The following is an 18,680-nucleotide window of genomic DNA, read 5'->3' on the forward strand; positions in this document are numbered from 1 at the left end:
GTTTCATTTTCTGTTCTTGTGTCAGTTTGCTGAGAATGATGTTCTCCAGATTCATCCATGTCCCTACAAACGACACAAACTCATCATTTCTGATTGCTGCATAATATTCCATGGTGTATATGTGCCACATTTTTTCAATCCAGTCTATCATCAATGGGTATTTGGGTTGATTCCAGGTCTTTGCTATTGTAAACAGTGCTGCAATGGACATTCGTGTGCATGTGTCCTTATAGTAGAATGATTTATAGTCCTTTGGGTATATACCCAGTAATGGGAATGCTGGGTCAAATGGAATTTCTATTTCTAAGGCCTTGAGGAATCGCCACACTGTCTTCCACAATGGTTGGACTAATTTACACTCCCACCAACAGTGTAAAAGTGTTCCTTTTTCTCCACATCCTCTCCAGCATCTGTTGTCTCCAGATTTTTTAATGATTGCCATTCTAACTGGCGTGAGATGGTATCTCAATGTGGTTTTGATTTGCATCTCTCTGATGACCAGTGACGATGAGCATTTTTTCATATGATTGTTGGCCTCATATATGTCTTCTTTCGTAAAGTGTCTGTTCATATCCTTTGCCCACTTTTGAATGGGCTTGTTTGTTTTTTTCCTGTAAATCTGTTTGAGTTCTTTGTAAATTCTGGATATCAGCCCTTTGTCAGATGGGTAAACTGCAAACATTTTTTCCCATTCTGTTGGCTGCCGATTCACTCTATTGACTGTTTCTTTTGCCGTGCAGAAGCTGTGGAGTTTCATTAGGTCCCATTTGTCTATTTTGGCTTTTGTTGCCAATGCTTTTGGTGTTTCGTTCATGAAGTCCTTGCCTACTCATATGTCCTGGATAGTTTTGCCTAGATTTCCTTCTAGGGTTTTTATGGTGCCAGGTCTTATGTTTAAGTTTTTAATCCATCTGGAGTTAATTTTAGGGTAAGGTGTCAGGAAGGGGTCCAGTTTCTGCTTTCTGCACATGGCTAGCCAGTTTTCCCAACACCATTTGTTAAATAGGGAATCCTTTCCCCATTGCTTGTTTTTGTCAGGTTTATCAAAGATTGTATAGTTGTAGATATGTTGTGTTTCCTCCGGTGCCTTTGTTTTGTTCCATTGGTCTATAACTCTGTTTTGGTACCAGTACCATGCTGTTTTGATTACTGTAGTCTTGTAATATAGTTTGAAATCCGGTAGTGTGATGCCCCCCGCTGTGTTCTTTTTGCTTAGAATTGATTTGGCTATGCGGGCTCTCTTTTGGTTCCATATGAAGTTCATGGTGGTTTTTTCCAGTTCTGTGAAGAAAGTCAATGGTAGCTTGATGGGGATAGCGTTGATTTTGTAAATTACTTTGTGCAGTATAGCCATTTTCACGATATTAATTCTTCCTAACCATGAACATGGAATGTTTCTCCATCTGTTTGTGTCCTCTCGCATTTCATTGAGCAGTGGCTTGTAGTTCTCCTTGAAGAGGTCCCTTACATTCCTTGTGAGTTGTATTCCAAGGTATTTTATTCTTTTTGTAGCAATTGTGAATGGCAGTTCGTTCTTGATTTGGCTTTCTTTAAGTCTGTTATTGGTGTGGACAAATGCTTGTGATTTTTGCACATTGATTTTATATCCTGAGACTTTGCTGAAGTTGCTTATCAGTTTCAGGAGTTTTTGGGCTGAGGCGATGGGGTCTTCTAGGTATACTATCATGTCGTCTGCAAATAGAGACAATTTGGCTTCCACCTTTCCTATTTGAATACCCTTTATTTCTTTTTCTTGCCTGATTTCTCTGGCTAGAACTTCCAGTACTATATTGAATAGGAGTGGTGAGAGAGGGCATCCCTGTCTAGTGCCGGATTTCAAAGGGAATGCTTCCAGTTTTTGCCCATTCAGTATGATATTGGCTGTTGGTTTGTCATAAATAGCTTTTATTACTTTGAGATACGTTTCATCGATACCGAGTTTATTGAGGGTTTTTAGCATAAAGGGCTGTTGTATTTTGTCAAATGCCTTCTCTGCATCAATTGAGATAATCATGTGGTTTTTGTTTTTGGCTCTGTTTATGTGGTGAATTACTTTTATAGACTTGCGTATGTTGTACCAGCCTTGCATTTCCAGGATGAATCCTACTTGATCGTGATGAATAAGTTTTTTGATTTGCTGTTGCAATCGGCTTGCCAATATTTTATTGAAGATTTTTGCATCTATGTTCATCATGGATATTGGCCGGAAGTTTTCTTTTCTTGTTGGGTCTCTGCTGGGTTTTGGTATCAGGATGATGTTGGTCTCATAAAATTATTTGGGAAGGATTCCCTCTTCTTGGATTATTTGGAATAATTTTAGAAGGAATGGTACCAGCTCCTCTTTGTGTGTCTGGTAGAATTCGGCTGTGAACCCGTCTGGGCCTCGGCTTTTTTTGTGTGGTAGGCTCTTAATTGCTGCCTTGACTTCTGACCTTGTTATTGGTCTATTCATAGTTTCAGCTTCCTCCTGGTTTAGGCTTGGGAGGACACAGGAGTCCAGGAATTTATCCATTTCTTCCAGGTTTACTAGTTTATGTGCATAGAGTTGTTTGTAATATTCTCTGATGATGGTTTGAATTTCTGTGGAGTCTGTGGTGATTTCCCCTTTATCATTTTTTATTGCATCTATTTGGTTGTTCTCTCTTTTCTTTTTAATCAGTCTGGCTAGTGGTCTGTCTATTTTGTTGATCTTTTCAAGAAACCAGCTCTTGGATTTATTGATTTTTTGAAGGGTTTTTCGTGTCTCAATATCCTTCAGTTCAGCTCTGATCTTAGTTATTTCTTGTCTTCTGCTGGGTTTTGAGTTTTTTTGATCTTGCTCCTCTAGCTCTTTCAGTTCTGATGATAGGGTGTCAATTTTGGATCTCTCCATTCTCCTCATATGGGCACTTATTGCTATATACTTTCCTCTAGAGACTGCTTTAAATGTGTCCCAGAGATTCTGGCATGTTGTGTCTTCGTTCTCATTGGTTTCGAAGAACTTTTTTATTTATGCCTTCATTTCATTGTTTATCCAGTCAACATTCAAGAGCCAGTTGTTCAGTTTCCATGAAGCTGAGTGGTTCTGGATTGGCTTCTGAATTCTGAGTTCTAACTTGATTGCACTATGGTCTGAGAGGCTGTTTGTTATGATTTCAGTTGTTTTGCATTTGCTGAGGAATGCTTTACTTCCAATTATGTGGTCAATTTTAGAGTAGGTGTGATGTGGTGCTGAGAAGAATGTATATTCTGTTGATTTGGGGTGGAGAGTTCTGTAAATGTCTATCAGGTTTACTTGCTCCAGGTCTGAGTTCAAGCCTCGGATATCCTTGTTGATTTTCTGTCTGGTTGATCTGTCTAATATTGACAGTGGAGTGTTAAAGTCTCCCACTATTATTGTGTGGGAGTCTAAGTCTCTTTGTAAGTCACTAAGAACTTACCTTATGTATCTGGGTGCTCCTGTATTGGGTCCATATATGTTTAGGATCGTTAGCTCTTCTTGTTGTAATTATCCTTTTACCATTATATAATGGCCTTCTTTGTCTCTTTTGATCTTTGTTGCTTTAAAGTCTATTTTATCAGAGATGAGAGTTGCAGCTCCTGCTTTTTTTTTTGCTCTCTATTTGCTTGGTAAATCTTCCTCCATCCCTTTATTTTGAGTCTTTGTGTATCCTTGCATGTGAGATGGGTTTCCTGAATACAGCACACTGATGGGTTTTGGATTTTTATCCAATTTTCCAGTCTGTGTGTTTTGATTGGTGCATTTAGTCCATTTACATTTAGGGTTAATATTGTTATGTGTGAATTTGATACTGCCATTTTGATGCTAAGTGGCTGTTTTGCCCTTTAGTTGTTGTAGATTCTTCATTATGTTGATGCTCTTTAGCATTCAGTGTGATTTTGGAATGGCTGGTACTGGTTGTTCCTTTCTATGTGTAGTGCCTCTTTCAGGAGCTCTTGTAAAGCAGGCCTGGTGGTGACAAAATCTCTGAGTACTTGCTTGTTCACAAAGGATTTTATTTTTCCTTCACTTCTGAAGCTCAGTTTGGCTGGATATGAAATTCTGGGTTGAAAGTTCTTTTCTTTCAGAATGTTGAATATTGGCCCCCACTCTCTTCTGGCTTGTAGTGTTTCTGCCGAGAGATCTGCTGTGAGTCTGATGGACTTTCCTTTGTGGATGACCCGACCTTTCTCTCTGGCTGCCCTTAGTATTTTCTCCTTCATTTCAACCTTGTTGAATCTGACGATTATGTGCCTTGGGGTTGCTCTTCTTGTGGAATATCTTTGTGGTGTACTCTTTATTTTCTGCATTTGAGTGTTGACCTGTCTTCCTAGGTGGGGGAAATTTTCCTGGATGATGTCCTGAAGAGTATTTTCCAGCTTGGATTCATTCTCTTCATCTTCTTCTGGTACACCTATCAAACGTAGGTTAGGTCTTTTCACATAGTCCCACATTTCTTGGAGACTTTGTTCATTCCTTTTTGTGCTTTTTTTTCTGATCTTGGTTTCTCGTTTTATTTCATTGAGTTGATCTTCGACTTCTGATATTCTTTCTTCTGCTTGGTCCATTTGGCTATTGAAAGTTGTGCATGCTTCGCGAAATTATCGTATTGTGTTTTTTCAGCTCCTTTAGCTCATTTATATTCCTCTCTAAGTTATCCATTCTTGTCATTATTTCCTCAAATCTTTTTTCAAGGTTCTTAGTTTCTTTGCATTGATTTAGAACATGATTTTTTAGCTCATGGAAGTTTCTCATTATCCATCTTCTGAGGTCTAATTCCGTCATTTCATCACAGTCATTCTCCATCCAGCTTTGTTCTCTTGCTGCTGAGGAGTTTTGGTCCTTTCTGGGAGGCGAGGTGTTCTGGTTTTGGGTGTTTTCCTCCTTTTTGCGCTGGTTTCTTCCCATCTTTGTGGATTTATCCACCTGTCGTCTGCATAGTTGCTGACTTTTCGATTGGGTCTCTTAGTGGACACCCAGATTGTTGATGAGGAAGTATTTCCGTTACTTGGTTTTCCTTCTACCAGTCTAGCCCCTTTGCTTTACGACTGCTGAAGTCCACTCCAGGCCCTGCTTGTCTGGGGTACACCTATAGCAGCTGCGGAACAGTGAGGGATGATACAAGTTTCTTTTTCTGCTATCTTTGTCCCAGGATGATGCCTACCAAATGTCAGTCTTTTGGATATAAAGGGGTCAGGGAGCTGCTTGAGGAGACAGTCTGTACTTTATAGGACCTCAATTGCTGAGCTGTGAGCTCTGTTGTTCATTCAGGGCTGTTAGGCTGCTATGTTTGATTCTGCTGCGACAGAGCTCATTAAAAAAACTTTTTTTCTCAAATGCTCTGTCTTGGGGGTTTGGGGCTTTGCTTTTGGATGTCTGTTGAGGTGTCCTGCCCAGCTAGGAGGCAGTCTAATCACTATTTGACTGCTGAGGCTCCGCCCTGCTGTTGTGAGGCTCGCCCTGTTGCTGCAGGCTGTTGCTGTACTGCCGCTCTGCAGCAGAGTCTCTCTGTTTTGCCACGTTGCCTTGGCAATGGCAGGCTGCGTCATCAGTGGGCGTGTATCTTAGTAGGGGCGGGTTGCCTCGGCAACTGCAGGCTGCATCAGCAGTGGGCGTGTGTCTCAGTCGGGGTTGGTTGCCTTGGTAATGGTGGACGCCCCTCCCCCACGGAGCGCCTCAGGGACGGTCTTCACGGCGAGACCGTTTGGAATTGCCGTTTTGTCTGTCCCACTGCGGTATCCCACACGCTGTGTTCCTGCAATCCCCTGGGCTGGCCCACTGCCCAAGTCCCTTTCAGTCTCGAGTTAAGCCTTCTCAAGTCTCAGGTTGCCATTTCAACAGGGCACCCGTACAAGGGCGCCCTGGTGGCATCACTGCGTAGGGCTGGCCGCCGCCACCCCGGCTGCTGGCTTCTCCAGGCAGAGCCTCTGCCTGGGCCCCGCGTCTCCTTTATACTTTGGAATTTCCCCGTTCTGTGGGCAACAAAGATCAGTCTGAAAATGCAGCTCCGACTCACCTCTCCGCGGATTAACCGAGAGCTTCAATCCTGGGTTGTTCTCACAGTGCCATCTTGAGTCTCCCTGATTCATATGAGATATTTTGATATGGTCATACAATGTGTATTTATTTCCTTAGGGCAAGTGGATTATTCATCACTTCAAGCAATTATTCTTTATTTGTGTGACAGTCCAATTATGCTCTCTTCATTATTTTTAAATGTACAATAAATTATTGTATACTGTAGCCACCCTGCTGTGCAACCAAATACCAGATCTTATTCACTCTTACTAACTATATTTTTGTACCCATTAATCATCCCCACTTTAATTCCCTGCAACCTTTGACTACCCTTCCCAACTTCTGATAACCATTGTTCTACTCTCTATCTCCATGTGTCCTATTGTTTTAATTTTTAGCTGCCACGAATACATTAGAACATGCAAAGTGGTCTTTCAGTGCCTGGCTTATTTAACTTAACATAATGACCTTCAGCTCCATCGATGTTGCAAATGAAATCTCATTTTTTATGGCTGAATATTACTCCATTGTGTATATGTACCATATTTTTTTTATCTTTTAATCTGTTGATGGACACTTAGGTTGCTTCCAAGTTTTGGCTATTGTAAATAGTGCTTCAATATACTGCAATAAACATGAGAATGCAGATATATTTGATTTTCCTTCTTTTGGGTATACACCCAGCCCTGAGATGTCTGGATCATATGGTAGTTCTATTTCTAGTTTTTTGAGATATCCCTAAACTGTTTTCCATGGTGATGGTACTAATTTACTTTCTCACCAAGAGTGTGTAAGGGTTCCCTTTTCTCTACATCGTCATCAGCACTTGTTTTTGCCTGTCTTTTTGATAAAAGCCATTTTAACTAGGGGGAGATGATAACTCATTGTAGTTTTGATTCTCATTTCTCTGATGATCAGTGACATTGAACACCTTTTAATAGAGTTGTTTGCTATTTGTATGTTTTCTTTTGAGAAATGTCTACTTAGATCTTTTTCTTATTTTTAAATTGGATTATTAATTCTTTTGCTATAGAGTTGTTGGAGCCTGGGAGGCTGGGGTGGCCTCAGGAAACTTACAATTGTGGTGGAAGGAGAAACAAACACATCCTTCTTCACATGGTCGTGGGAAAGAGAATGAGAGAAGTACACAGTGAAGTGGGAAAAAGCCCTCACAAAGCCATCAAATTTTGTGATAACTCACTGTCATGAAAATAGCACAGGAGAACTGCCCTCGTAATTGAGTCACTTCCACAAGGTCTCTCCCCCTACACATCGGGATTACAATTGGGATTATAATTCAAGATGAGATTTGGGTGGGGACACAAAGCCAGACCATATTATTCTGCCTCTGGCTTCTTTCAAATCTTATGACTTCACACTGCAAAACACAATCATGCCTTTTCACGGGTCACCCACTGTCTTAACTCATTCCAGCATTAACTCAAAAGTTCAAGTTTAAAGTATCATCGGAGACAAGATAATTTTTTTCTTCCTGTGAACCTGTAAAAGTGAAAGCAAGTCAGTTACTTTCTAGGTTCAATTGGGGTACAATCATTGCATGAATACACCCATTCAAAATGGAAAATCTTGTCCAAAACAAAAGGCTACAGGCCCCATGGAAGACTGAAATCTAACAGAGCAGTCATTGAATTTTAAAATTCCACAATGATCTTCTTTTACTCAATGTCTTACATCTGGTTCATGGTGTTGCAAATGGTGGGCTCTCATGTTTTTGGGCAACTCTGCCCCTGTGGCTTTTCAGGGTATAGCCTCCTGCTTCAGCTGCCTTCATGGCTGGCATTTTGTATATGTGGCTTTTCCAGGTGCAGGGTGAAAGCTGTTGGGGTCTGGAGGATGGTGGCCCTCTTCTCATAGCTTCACTAGGCAGTGCCCTAGTGGGGACTCTTTATGGGGGATCCAAACCCAAATTTTTCCTTCTGCACTAGCCTAGCAGAGGTTCTCCATGAGGGCCCCACTACTTCAGCAGACTTCTGCCTAGACATCTAGGCATTTCCATGCATCATCTAAACCTAGGCACAGGTTTCCAAATCTTAGTTCTGGTCTTCTGTGCACCACAGACCTAAACCATGTGGAAACTGCCACGCTTGGGGCTTCTATCCTCTGAAGCAACAGCCTGAGCTGTACCTTGGCCCCTTTTAGCCATGGCTTGAGTGGCTGGGACACAGTCCTGAGACTACAGACAGCAGGGGGCCCTTTGACCCAGCCGAGGAAACCATTATTTCCTCCTAAGCCTTGGGACCTGTCATGGGAGAGACTACTGTGAAGCTCACTAACATGCCCTGGGAACATCTTTTTCATAGTTTGTTTGGCAATTGACATTTGCTCCTCAGATAGTTTGGGTTATTTATGCAAATTTCTGCAGCTGGCTTGAATTTCTCCCCAGAAAATGCGTTTTTATTTCTGTTACATTGGACTGCAAATTTTCTAAACTCATGTTCTGCGTTCTCTATAATGATTTGCCACTTAGAAATTTCTTCTGCCAGATATTTTAAATCACTCCTCTCAAGTTCAAAGTTCCACAGATTTCTAGAGCAGGGGGAAAATGCTGCTAATCTCTTTGCTGAAGCATAGCAAGAATCACCTTTTCTCTAGTTCCAAAAAAGTTCTTCATCTCCATTGGTGTTCACTTCAACCTGGTCTTTATTGTCCATATGACTGTAAGCATTTCAGTCAAAGCCTTATGTTTTCTTTTAGTTATTTTGTAGTTTGAGGTCTTAGTATTTAAGACTCTAATTTATTTTGATTTGACTTTAGTATGTGGAAAGAGATAGGGATCTAATTTTATTTTTCTGCATATGAATATTCAGTTTTCCCAGCACCCTTTATTGAGGAGACTGTCTTTTCCCCATTGTATATTCTTGACACCTTTGTAAAAAATGATTTCACTATAGGTTTGTGGATTTCTTTCTAGGTTCTCTGTTGTGTTCCATTGGTCTCTCTTTGTGTGTGTGTGTGTGTGTGTGTGTGTGTGTGTTTGTGTGTGTGTGCACGCATGCATGCATGCGTGCATGAGTATGCACACCAATACCAGGCATTTTTGATTACTATAGCTCTGTGTTATACCTTAAAGTTAAGTAATGTGATTTCTTCAGCTTTGTTCTTTTTACTAAGTTCTTTTTCTATTTTTTTGTGTGTGGTTCCATATATATTTTAGGATTTTTTTTTTATTCCTATGAAGAATGTTATTGCTATTTTGATAGGAATTGCACTGAATCTAGAGCGCTTTGGGTATTAAGGTCATTTTAACAATATCATTTCTTCCAATCCATAAATATGAAGTGTTTTCCATTTTCTGGTGTTCTCTTTAATTTCTTTCATCAGTGTTTTATAGTTCTCATTACAGAGATATTTCATGTATTTGGTTGAAAGTATTCCTAGGTATTTTATTATTTTTTGTAACTATTATTGTAAATGGGATTGAGTCCTTGATTTGATTCTCAGTTTGGTCATTATAAGTATAGAACCACTATTGGCTGGGTGGAGTGTCTCATGCCTGAAATCCCAGTACCTTGGGTAGCTGAGATGGGATGATTGCTGGGGCCAGAAGTTCAAGACCAGGCTGGGCAGCATAAAGAGAGCCTATCCCTGCTATATATATATATATATGATTATTCAGGTGTATTAGTCCTTTTTCATGCTGCTGATAAAGACATACCTGAGACTGGGCGATTTACGAAAGAATGGGATTTATTGGACTTATAGTTTTATGTGGAAGGTGGCATGTTTGACATGGTGGCAGACAAGAGAATAGAGGTAGTGCTGAAAAACTCGCCCTTATAGTAACCATCAGGTCTCACTACAGCATGGGAAAGATTTATCAACATGATTAAATTATCCTTTTTCTGGGTCCCTCCCACAATACATGGGAATTCAAGATGAGATTTAGATGAGCCATATCATATTATTCCACCCCCAACCCTTCTAAATCTTATGTCTTCACATTTCAAAACCAATAATGCCTTCCCAACAGTCTCCCAAAGTCTTAACTAATTTGAGCATTAACTTAAAAGTTCACAGTTCAAAGTCTTATCAGAGACAAGGCAAGTCCCTTCTGGCTATAAATCTGTACAATTGAAAACAAGCTACTTACTTCTTAGATACAACAGGGATACAGGAATTGAGTAAGTACTGCTATTCCAAATTTGGAGACATTGGCCAAAACTAAGAGGCTACAGGCTTCATGTAAGTCTGAAATCCAGTGGGGCGGTCAAATCTTTAATCTCCAAAATAATCTCCTTTGACTCCATATCTCACATCCAGGTCACTTAGATGCAAGAAAGGGGTTCCTATGGTTTGGGCAGCTCCACCCCTGTGGTTTTGCATGATACAGCCTCCATTTTGGCTGATTTCACAGGCTAGCATTGAGTGCAGCTTTTCCAGGTGCATGGTGTAAGCGGTCGGTGGATCTACCATTCTGGGGTCTGGAGGATGGTGGTCCTCTTCTAAAAGCTTCACTAGGCAGTGCCCCAGTAGGGATCTGTATGGGGGCTCCAACTCCACCTTTCCCTTCTGCAATGCCCTAGTGGAAGTTCTCCATGAGGGTGTCACTCCTGCAGCAAACTTCTCTCTGTACATCTACGTGTTTCCACTCTTCTTCTGAAATCTAGGCAGAAGTTGCAAAATCTCAATTTTTTACTTCTGTGCACCCACAGTCTCAAAACCACGTGGAAGCTTTTCAGGCTACTCTGAAGCACAGACGAGCTGTTCTTTAGCCCCTTTTAGTCATGGCTGCAGCAGCTGGGATGCAGGGCACCAAGTCCCTAGACTATACACAGCAGAGGGACCCTGGGCCTGATCCACCAAATTATGTTTTTTTTTTTCATGCCTCCTCCCTTCTGTGATGGGAGAGGCTGCCTTGAAGACCTCTGACATGCCCTGGAGACATTTTCTCTTATTATCTTGGGGATTAACATTCGGCTTTTTGTTACTTATGCAAATTTCTGCAGCCAGCTTGAATGTTTCCTCAGAAAATGGGCTTTTCTGTTCCATCACATTGTCAGGCTGCAAATTTTCCAAAACATTTTTGCTCTGCTTTCCTTATTAAACTGAATGCCTTTAACAGCACCCAAGTCACATCTTGAATAAAGCTTTGCTGCTTAGGTATTCTCCCAGATATCCTAAATCATCTCTCTCAAGTTCAAAGTTCCACGAATCTCTAGAGCAGTGGCAAAATGCTGCGAGTCTATTTGCTAAAACATAACAAAAGTTACCTTTACTCCAGTTCCCAACAAGTTCCTCATCTTCTGAAACCAGCTCAGCCTGGACCTTATTTTCTGTGTCACTATCAGGCTTTTGGTCAAAGCCATTTGATAAGTCTCTAGGAAGTTCCAAACTTTCCCGCGTTTTCTTGTCTTCTTTGAGCTCTCCCAACTGTTCCAACTTCTGCATGTTACCCAGTTCCAAAGTCGCTTCCACCTTTTCAGGTATTTTTTCAGCATTGCCCACTCTGCTGGTACCAATTTACTGTATTAGTCTGTTTTTCTCACTGCTGATAAAGACATACCTGAGACTGGGCAATTTACAAAAGAAAGATATTTAATTGGATTTACAGTTTCACGGGGCTGAGGAAGCCTTGCAATCATGGAGGCAGTCAAGGAGGAACAAGTTACAGCTTATGTGGATGGCAGCAGGCAAAGAAAAAACTTGTGCAGGGAAACTCCCTTTTATAAAAACATCAGATCTTGTGAGACTTACTCACTATCATGAGAACAGCATGGGAAAGACCTGCCCCCATGATTCAGTTATCTTCTGCTGGGTCCTTCCCACAACACATAGTAATTCATGATGAGATTTGGGTGGGGACACAGCCAAACCATATTACCGGTGTGGTGGCATGTGTCTTTAGTCCCAGCTACTTGGGAGATATAGGCAGGAAGTTCACTTGAGTTCCAGAGATCAAGACTGCAGTGAGTGAGCTATGATTGTTCCATTGAACTTCAGCCTGGGTGACAGAGTGAGACCCTGTCACTTAAAAAAAAAATGCTACTTTTTATACATTAATATTATATCCCAGAACTTTACTGAATTTGTTCACCAAAACATTGGTGTTTTCTATGTGTATGATCATATCATCACGAAGAAAGATCATTTGACTTCCTCTTTTTAAATTTGGTTGCTGTTTATTTCTTTCTGTTTCCTTATTGCTCTGGCCAGGGATTCTGGTACTATGTTGAATAGGAGTAGTGAAAGTAGGCATCATTATCTTGTTTCAGTTTTAGGAAGAATGCCTTCAAATTTCCCCCATTCAGTATGATGTTGGCTATAGGTTCGTTATGTATGGCTTTTATTATTTTGAGATATGTTTTTTCTATGCCTAACTTGTGGAGGGTGTTTTTAAAATCACGATAGGATATTGAATTTTGTTGAATGACTTTCTGCATCTATTGAGATAATCATACCAGTTTTTTGTTTTTAATTCTCTTTATATGGTGAATCACATTGATTTTCATGTGATTCACTCTTGCATCTCTGGAATAAACCCCACTTGGACATGATGTATTATTCTTTTTGAAGTGCTTTTGGATTTGGTTTTCTCATATTTTTTTAGGGCTTTTGTATCTGTTTTCATCAGGGATACTGGTCTGTAGTTTTCCTTTTTCTGTTATGTCTTTGCCTGCCTTTCATATCAGGATGATAGTGATTTCACAGGATGAGTTAGAATTTCCTTCTCCTCAGTTTTTTGGAACAGTTTTAATGGACTGATATTATTTCTGTATTGCACATTTGGTGGCATTCACCTGTGAATCCCTCTGGTCCTGGACTTCATTGGTAAAGTTCTTATTACTCATTTAATCTTATTACTCATTTTTGGTCTGTTTAGGGTTTCTATATTTTCTGGGTTCAATCTTGGAAGGTTCTATGTGTTTAGGAATTTATTCATTTCCTCTAGGATTTCTAGTTTGTCAGTGTAGAGATATTCATAGTTGTTTCTGATTATCAATTGTATTTCTGTTGTTTTAGCTATAATGTTTCCTTTTAAATTTTTGTTGTGCTTATTTTAATAGTCTCTCTTCTTGGTTAATCTAACTAGTATTCTATCAATTTTGCTTATTTTTACAGAGAACAAACTTTTCATTTCGTTGATTCTTTTTTTTGGGGGGGGTTTCAATTTAATTTTACTCTGCTCTGATCTTTGGATTTTTTCCTTCTGCTAGCTGCAATTTTGGTTCCATCTTGTTCTTCTAATTCCTTGAGGTGCATGGTTAAATTATTAGTTGATTGTTAATTTGTGATCTTTCTGTCTTTTTTTTTATAGACATTTATTGCTAAAAACTTTTCTTTTAGTCTTTTCTTATATCCCAGAGATTTTGGTACATTGTGTCTCTTTTTATTCATTTCCAAAAATTTTTAAATTTCCATCTTAATGTCATCCTTGACCCAAAGATTATTCAGGAGCAGATTGTTTAATTTAAACTTATTTGTGTATTTTTGAGTGTTCCTCTTAGAATTGATTTCCAGTTGTATTCTACTGTGATCTGAGAAGTGACTTGATATGATAATTAAGATTAGCAGAGAAAGTCAATGTATTTGATTAGGAAAAGTAAATGGAAAATAGAATTTTATCAGTACAATTATTGGGATTTCACTCTGCAAATTACAGAATTTTTTAGTGCTATTTAGAAACAAATTGTATAACCTTACTTTGTAATGAAGGAGAACTGATTCTATTTCTTTCTTGTCATATTTTATTAGACTTGAACTGTATTTAGGCTATGATAAGGATTTAGTATCATGCTTTTACTCATCACAAACCAGATCTTTGAATCCTATGTTCTTATAACCATTTGTGGACAGGGATTCATAAAACCTCACAAACTGCTACCTTATGAATGAGAATCTAGCCAACAGTATAGTTATGTTATCATACCACAAAAACAAAATTAATGATATAATGCAGAAGCAGCAAATTCAAATGTTCCATATTCCTTTTTTTCCTTCAGATACTTTTCTTACTTTATTATCACTCTTAAGAAACCTAAAAAAAAAAAAAGGAACCTTACCACTCCTGCATGCCACTTCTAGTCAGTCCTAATATTATCATGTTGTTTCTTTCTACCTCATTGACAGCAAACACATGAACAATGGATCTGAAAATCATTAATAATAATTATATTAACCCATATTATTTTGAGCATTTGCTAGAGGCAAGGTGTTATGAATTAAGCACCAAGATAGATGGTATTAATATCTTCAGTTTTCAGATGAGGAAATCAAGTTTTAAGTCTAAGAGGTTTACAAATAGATAAGTGATGATTTAGGAATTGCTAAAATTTACACAGCTAGTAAGTTGTGGAACAGGGATTCAATTAGGTCTGTCTGACACCAAAGTTTAAGTTTAACAACATATTAATCACACCTATCCATGTTCTTGCCACCATAAAATGTTTAGGTCCTCTACTCACAGTATCTGCCCCAGATAGAAAATTTATAGTCAATTAATTTACTCTGTGATATAAACAAGATATTGTTTCAAAATTAGAATAACCTAAGCTCACACTGAACAATTGTCTTACTTAATGAACTAGGTCAAAATTAGTAAGTAAAATGTGACTCTTACTTCTCCTTTTGTCTTTTTTATTTCAACAATCAAATTATATTTTCTACCAACTCCAGTTATCTGACTACAGCCATACCATCCACCAAATTATTTTCAATATTGCTGTGACAATCTATCTTATTACTCACAAATATAGATGAGTCTATAGTTCCCAATTCTCAGTTTTTACCTCATCTCCCAGAAATCCTCTAACAAAATAATTCAAGAGTATGATAGATGTACTATAAAAGTATATTTTCTTGAATTATTTTTTCCAACCAAATAATTCAAGATGATAGGTGTACAATAAAAGTATATATTTTCAGAGAGCTCAATATGAAACCTCTGCCCAGTACATAGGGTGAGTGACTCCTTTCTGAAACTCAGATACACTGAAACTAAGAGCATATGAAAATAAAGGTAAGCAATAGAAAGAGATGTTTTGTAAAGATTTAAACATCGATTTAGCAACTCTGTTTAAAGGTATGAAGAATGATAACTAGTTAGTATTCACTATTCCAAAAAGTGCTATAAGAATCTGTAAAGCATCTAGACCCAGAGATGAAAGCACTTTCCACCAGGGAAGTTAGAGAAAATGTCAAAATATGAAAGTTGAATTGTATTGAAAAGCAAAACAAGATAATAAAAGCATATCCAAAAATTTCTCCTATATGATTTCATTAACAGACATTGCCAGTTGACACATTCCTTGTCTCTTTAAACCTAGTTGTATCTGGGCTCTGTTTCACATCCATCAATCAGTTGTACAAATTTGGGGAAATTATTTAACTACCAGGAGCCCTACATTTATGCATTTGTACCTATTTCTGCATTTATACCTAGGGATAATAGTACCTATCTTACAAAGTTGATATGAGGATTAAAGACAGTGTTTATAATGCATCTGACATGAGCCTAACAAACACACACACACAGGAAATGATACTTATTATTATGATAAATTATATAAGAACATGTAGGACATGAATAAATCTTAGTTTTACATAAATTACTCTGGAAGAGTCTGAAAAATGTATTACAAGGAAGAAGAAACTAGTAGTTGGAAATAACACCCAGAAGTTGTTCTAAAGAAAACTAAATTGTTCAAAAGAAAACTAATGGGTCGGGTGCAGTGGCTCACATTTGTAATTTCAGTAGTTTGGGAGGCCGAGGTGGGCAGATTACAAGGTCAGGAGGTAGAGACCATTCTGGCCAACCTGGTAAAACCACGTCTCTTCTAAAATAAAAAAAAAATTAGCCGGGCATTGTGGCACATGCCTGTCATCCCAGCTACTCAGAAGTCTAAGGCAGGGTAATCTTTTGAACTCGAGAGGTGGTGATTGCAGTGGGCCGAGATTGCACCACTGCAACACTTTAGCCTGGTGATGATGAAGCAAGACTTCATCTCAAAAAAAAAAAAAAAAAAAAAGAAAAAAAAAAGAAATAAACCTACTGAATACTTCAACTAAAGAAGAAACAATGAGGATAAGGAACAGAGGATGACCTTGACAGATATTTAGAAAGATAATTAATAGAGTTTGATAACTAATCAGATTTGGAAGATTTGAGAGATTGTTGGATAGTGATGAACAGCAGTTAGAAATGTTAATAGGTTAAATATAAGATATATCAAATAGATGTTGGTGTTTTTTGAAAAATAAAAAGATGTTTCTAACAGCATGATAATAAGACTAGTCAGGTGGGAGAGGTGAATGATATGAGCCTGAAGAAATGTAGGGCAGGTTCAAACAGAGAAAAAGACATGAAAGGAGCTATTAGAAAGTAGAAGTTTGTACCTTGCAAATGATTAAATAGTGAGGCAAGAAGACATACTAGTGAAAGGTAAGTGCTCGTTGAAGATACTACCATTACTTAGAAAGAACCTTAAAACTCATAGAGCTAATTCACTCTAAGGTTCCAAATGATAAGTTCATGTGAAATATTGGTTTGCTCATCATTGACATCTCAAATTTGTCTCCTCAAGTAAAATACCTGGCTTGATTTTACAAATCCATAATGTTTACCTTTTTTATTTTGGTTCATATTAAAAACTGTATTCTACATTTTATTTTTTAAATTTCTTTAGATTTGGAGGGTACATGTGCAGCTTTGTTACATGGGCATATTGTATGATGCTAAGGTTTGGGCTTCTAATGATCCCATTGCCAAACTTTGAACATATTACCCAATAGGTAGTTTTTCAGCCCTTTCTCTGTTCCTTCCCTCTTCCCTTCTGGAATTTCCAGTGTTTATTTTTCCCATCTTTTTGTCCATGCACACTAATGTTTAGCTCTCACTTAAGAGTGAGAATATGCTGTATTTGGTTTTCTCATTCTGTGTTAATTCACTTAGAATAATGGCCTCAAGCTGCATCCCTGTTGGTGCAAAGGATGTGATTTTGTTCTTTTTTATGGCTGTGTAGTATTTTTTGGGGTATATGTACCACATTTTCTTTGTCCAGTTTTACCATTGATGGGCACCTGGGTTGATTACATGTTTTTGCTCTTGTGAATAGTGCCACAGTAAACTAACGGAGTGCAGGAATATTTTTGGTAGAACAGTTTATTTTGCTTTGGGCATATACCCAGTAATGGGATTGCTGGGTCTAATGATAGTTCCATTTTCAGTTCTTTGAGAAATCTCCACCTTGCTTTCCAACATGCTAAACTAATTTACATTCCCACAACAGTATATAAGCATTCCCTTTTTTTCTGCAACCTCACCAACATATGTTATTTTTTGACTTTTTATTTAAAAGTTGGTACTAAAGAACCTGGTATTGGTATGACATGTATCACATTGAGCAAGAATAAACTTGGCTAATAAAGTGATTTATTAAATGATGGTTTTATCCACTTTTGAGAGTGATGGTAAAGTAGGCACTGTTTAACCCAAGGTATCTTATCTATAGATATAGTTATATTATTTATGGAGAAAAGTCACAGCATATTTATAGATACAGTATAAAAAGGCACTTAATTCAGTACTCGATGAAGACAGTTTAATATTGGTTTTTAAATATCTCAATTCATGTTTTAGAATAAAAACTATATGCATTCCACTCTACGGTTACCTTCAGCATACATAGTTACTTCAGCTAAAGTACTTATCCATTGTGTTTTGTTTACTTCTTTCCTAAAGGAATGATGAGAACCCCTTACAAGTGTGGCTAAGAAAATAATCTTTGCTTTATACCAGGTTAAAGTTCTTTGTTATTGCTGTTTTTCAAATTCCTTCCTGCATGTTCTACAGAAATCTTTCATTTGAATGCCGTTTCTCCTCTGCTTATTGCTCTACCTGTTCTTTGGCAATGAACAGGAGAGAAGAGCCACTCCCTCATTGCAATCTATACTGAAAATGGATTTCCTATTATATAATATTATGATCCTTCCTGAGAAACACTATGAAACTTCAGTCAAATATTTTTTTTTACATGTTGGTATGAACAATTAATACTTCATTTTGAAACTTCAAATTTTTACCAGCCTGGGCAACATAGTGAGACCCCCCCCAAAACAAAAAATTAACCAGGCCTGGTGGCACATGCCTGTAGTCTTAATGCCTGTAGTCCTAGCTATTTGGGAGGCTGAGGCTGGAGGACTGCTTGAGCCCAGGAGTTTGAGGCTGCAGTGAGCTATGATCCCACCACTGTGCTTCAGCCTGGGCAACAGAGTGAGACTGTCTCTAGCAAAAAAAAAGAAAAAAAAAAAAAAGAAAGAAAGAAACTTTAAATATTTACAGTGTTTTGGAAAATTCCTATTTGGTATTTGAATAATTGAAACATTTAATCTTAATGAAAGATGAAGCCTCAGGGATAACTTTCCAAGATATTTGTAATTCTTTATATTGCATTCGTGAAAGGCGATCATTTAGGTTCTATTTGATTACTTGCAGTAATGGGAAGCTTAGTCTCTGAGGCAACCCATTTTATTGTTATATGAGTTTAGTTGTTAAATTGTTATAATCTTTCTTTTAAGGCAGATGTCACTGAATTCTTGAAATTAGGAACATGGATGAAGCTGGAAACCATCATTCTCAGCAAACTGACACAAGAACAGAAAACCAAACAGTGCATGTTCTCATTCATAAGTGGGTGTTGAACAATGAGAACACATGGACACAGGG

The 18,680-nt window shown here is 38.2% G+C and overlaps 1 protein-coding gene across 15 annotated transcripts in view; it reads left to right on the forward strand.

Annotated features, from left to right (window-relative positions):
- Positions 1 to 18,680, forward strand: part of DLG2 (discs large MAGUK scaffold protein 2) — a 2,299,762-nt gene that overhangs the window by 190,839 nt on the left and 2,090,243 nt on the right. The window lies entirely within an intron of this gene.

Source organism: Callithrix jacchus, chromosome 10 (assembly GCF_049354715.1).
Source record: "Callithrix jacchus isolate 240 chromosome 10, calJac240_pri, whole genome shotgun sequence".
Classification (NCBI taxonomy): domain Eukaryota; kingdom Metazoa; phylum Chordata; class Mammalia; order Primates; family Cebidae; genus Callithrix; species Callithrix jacchus.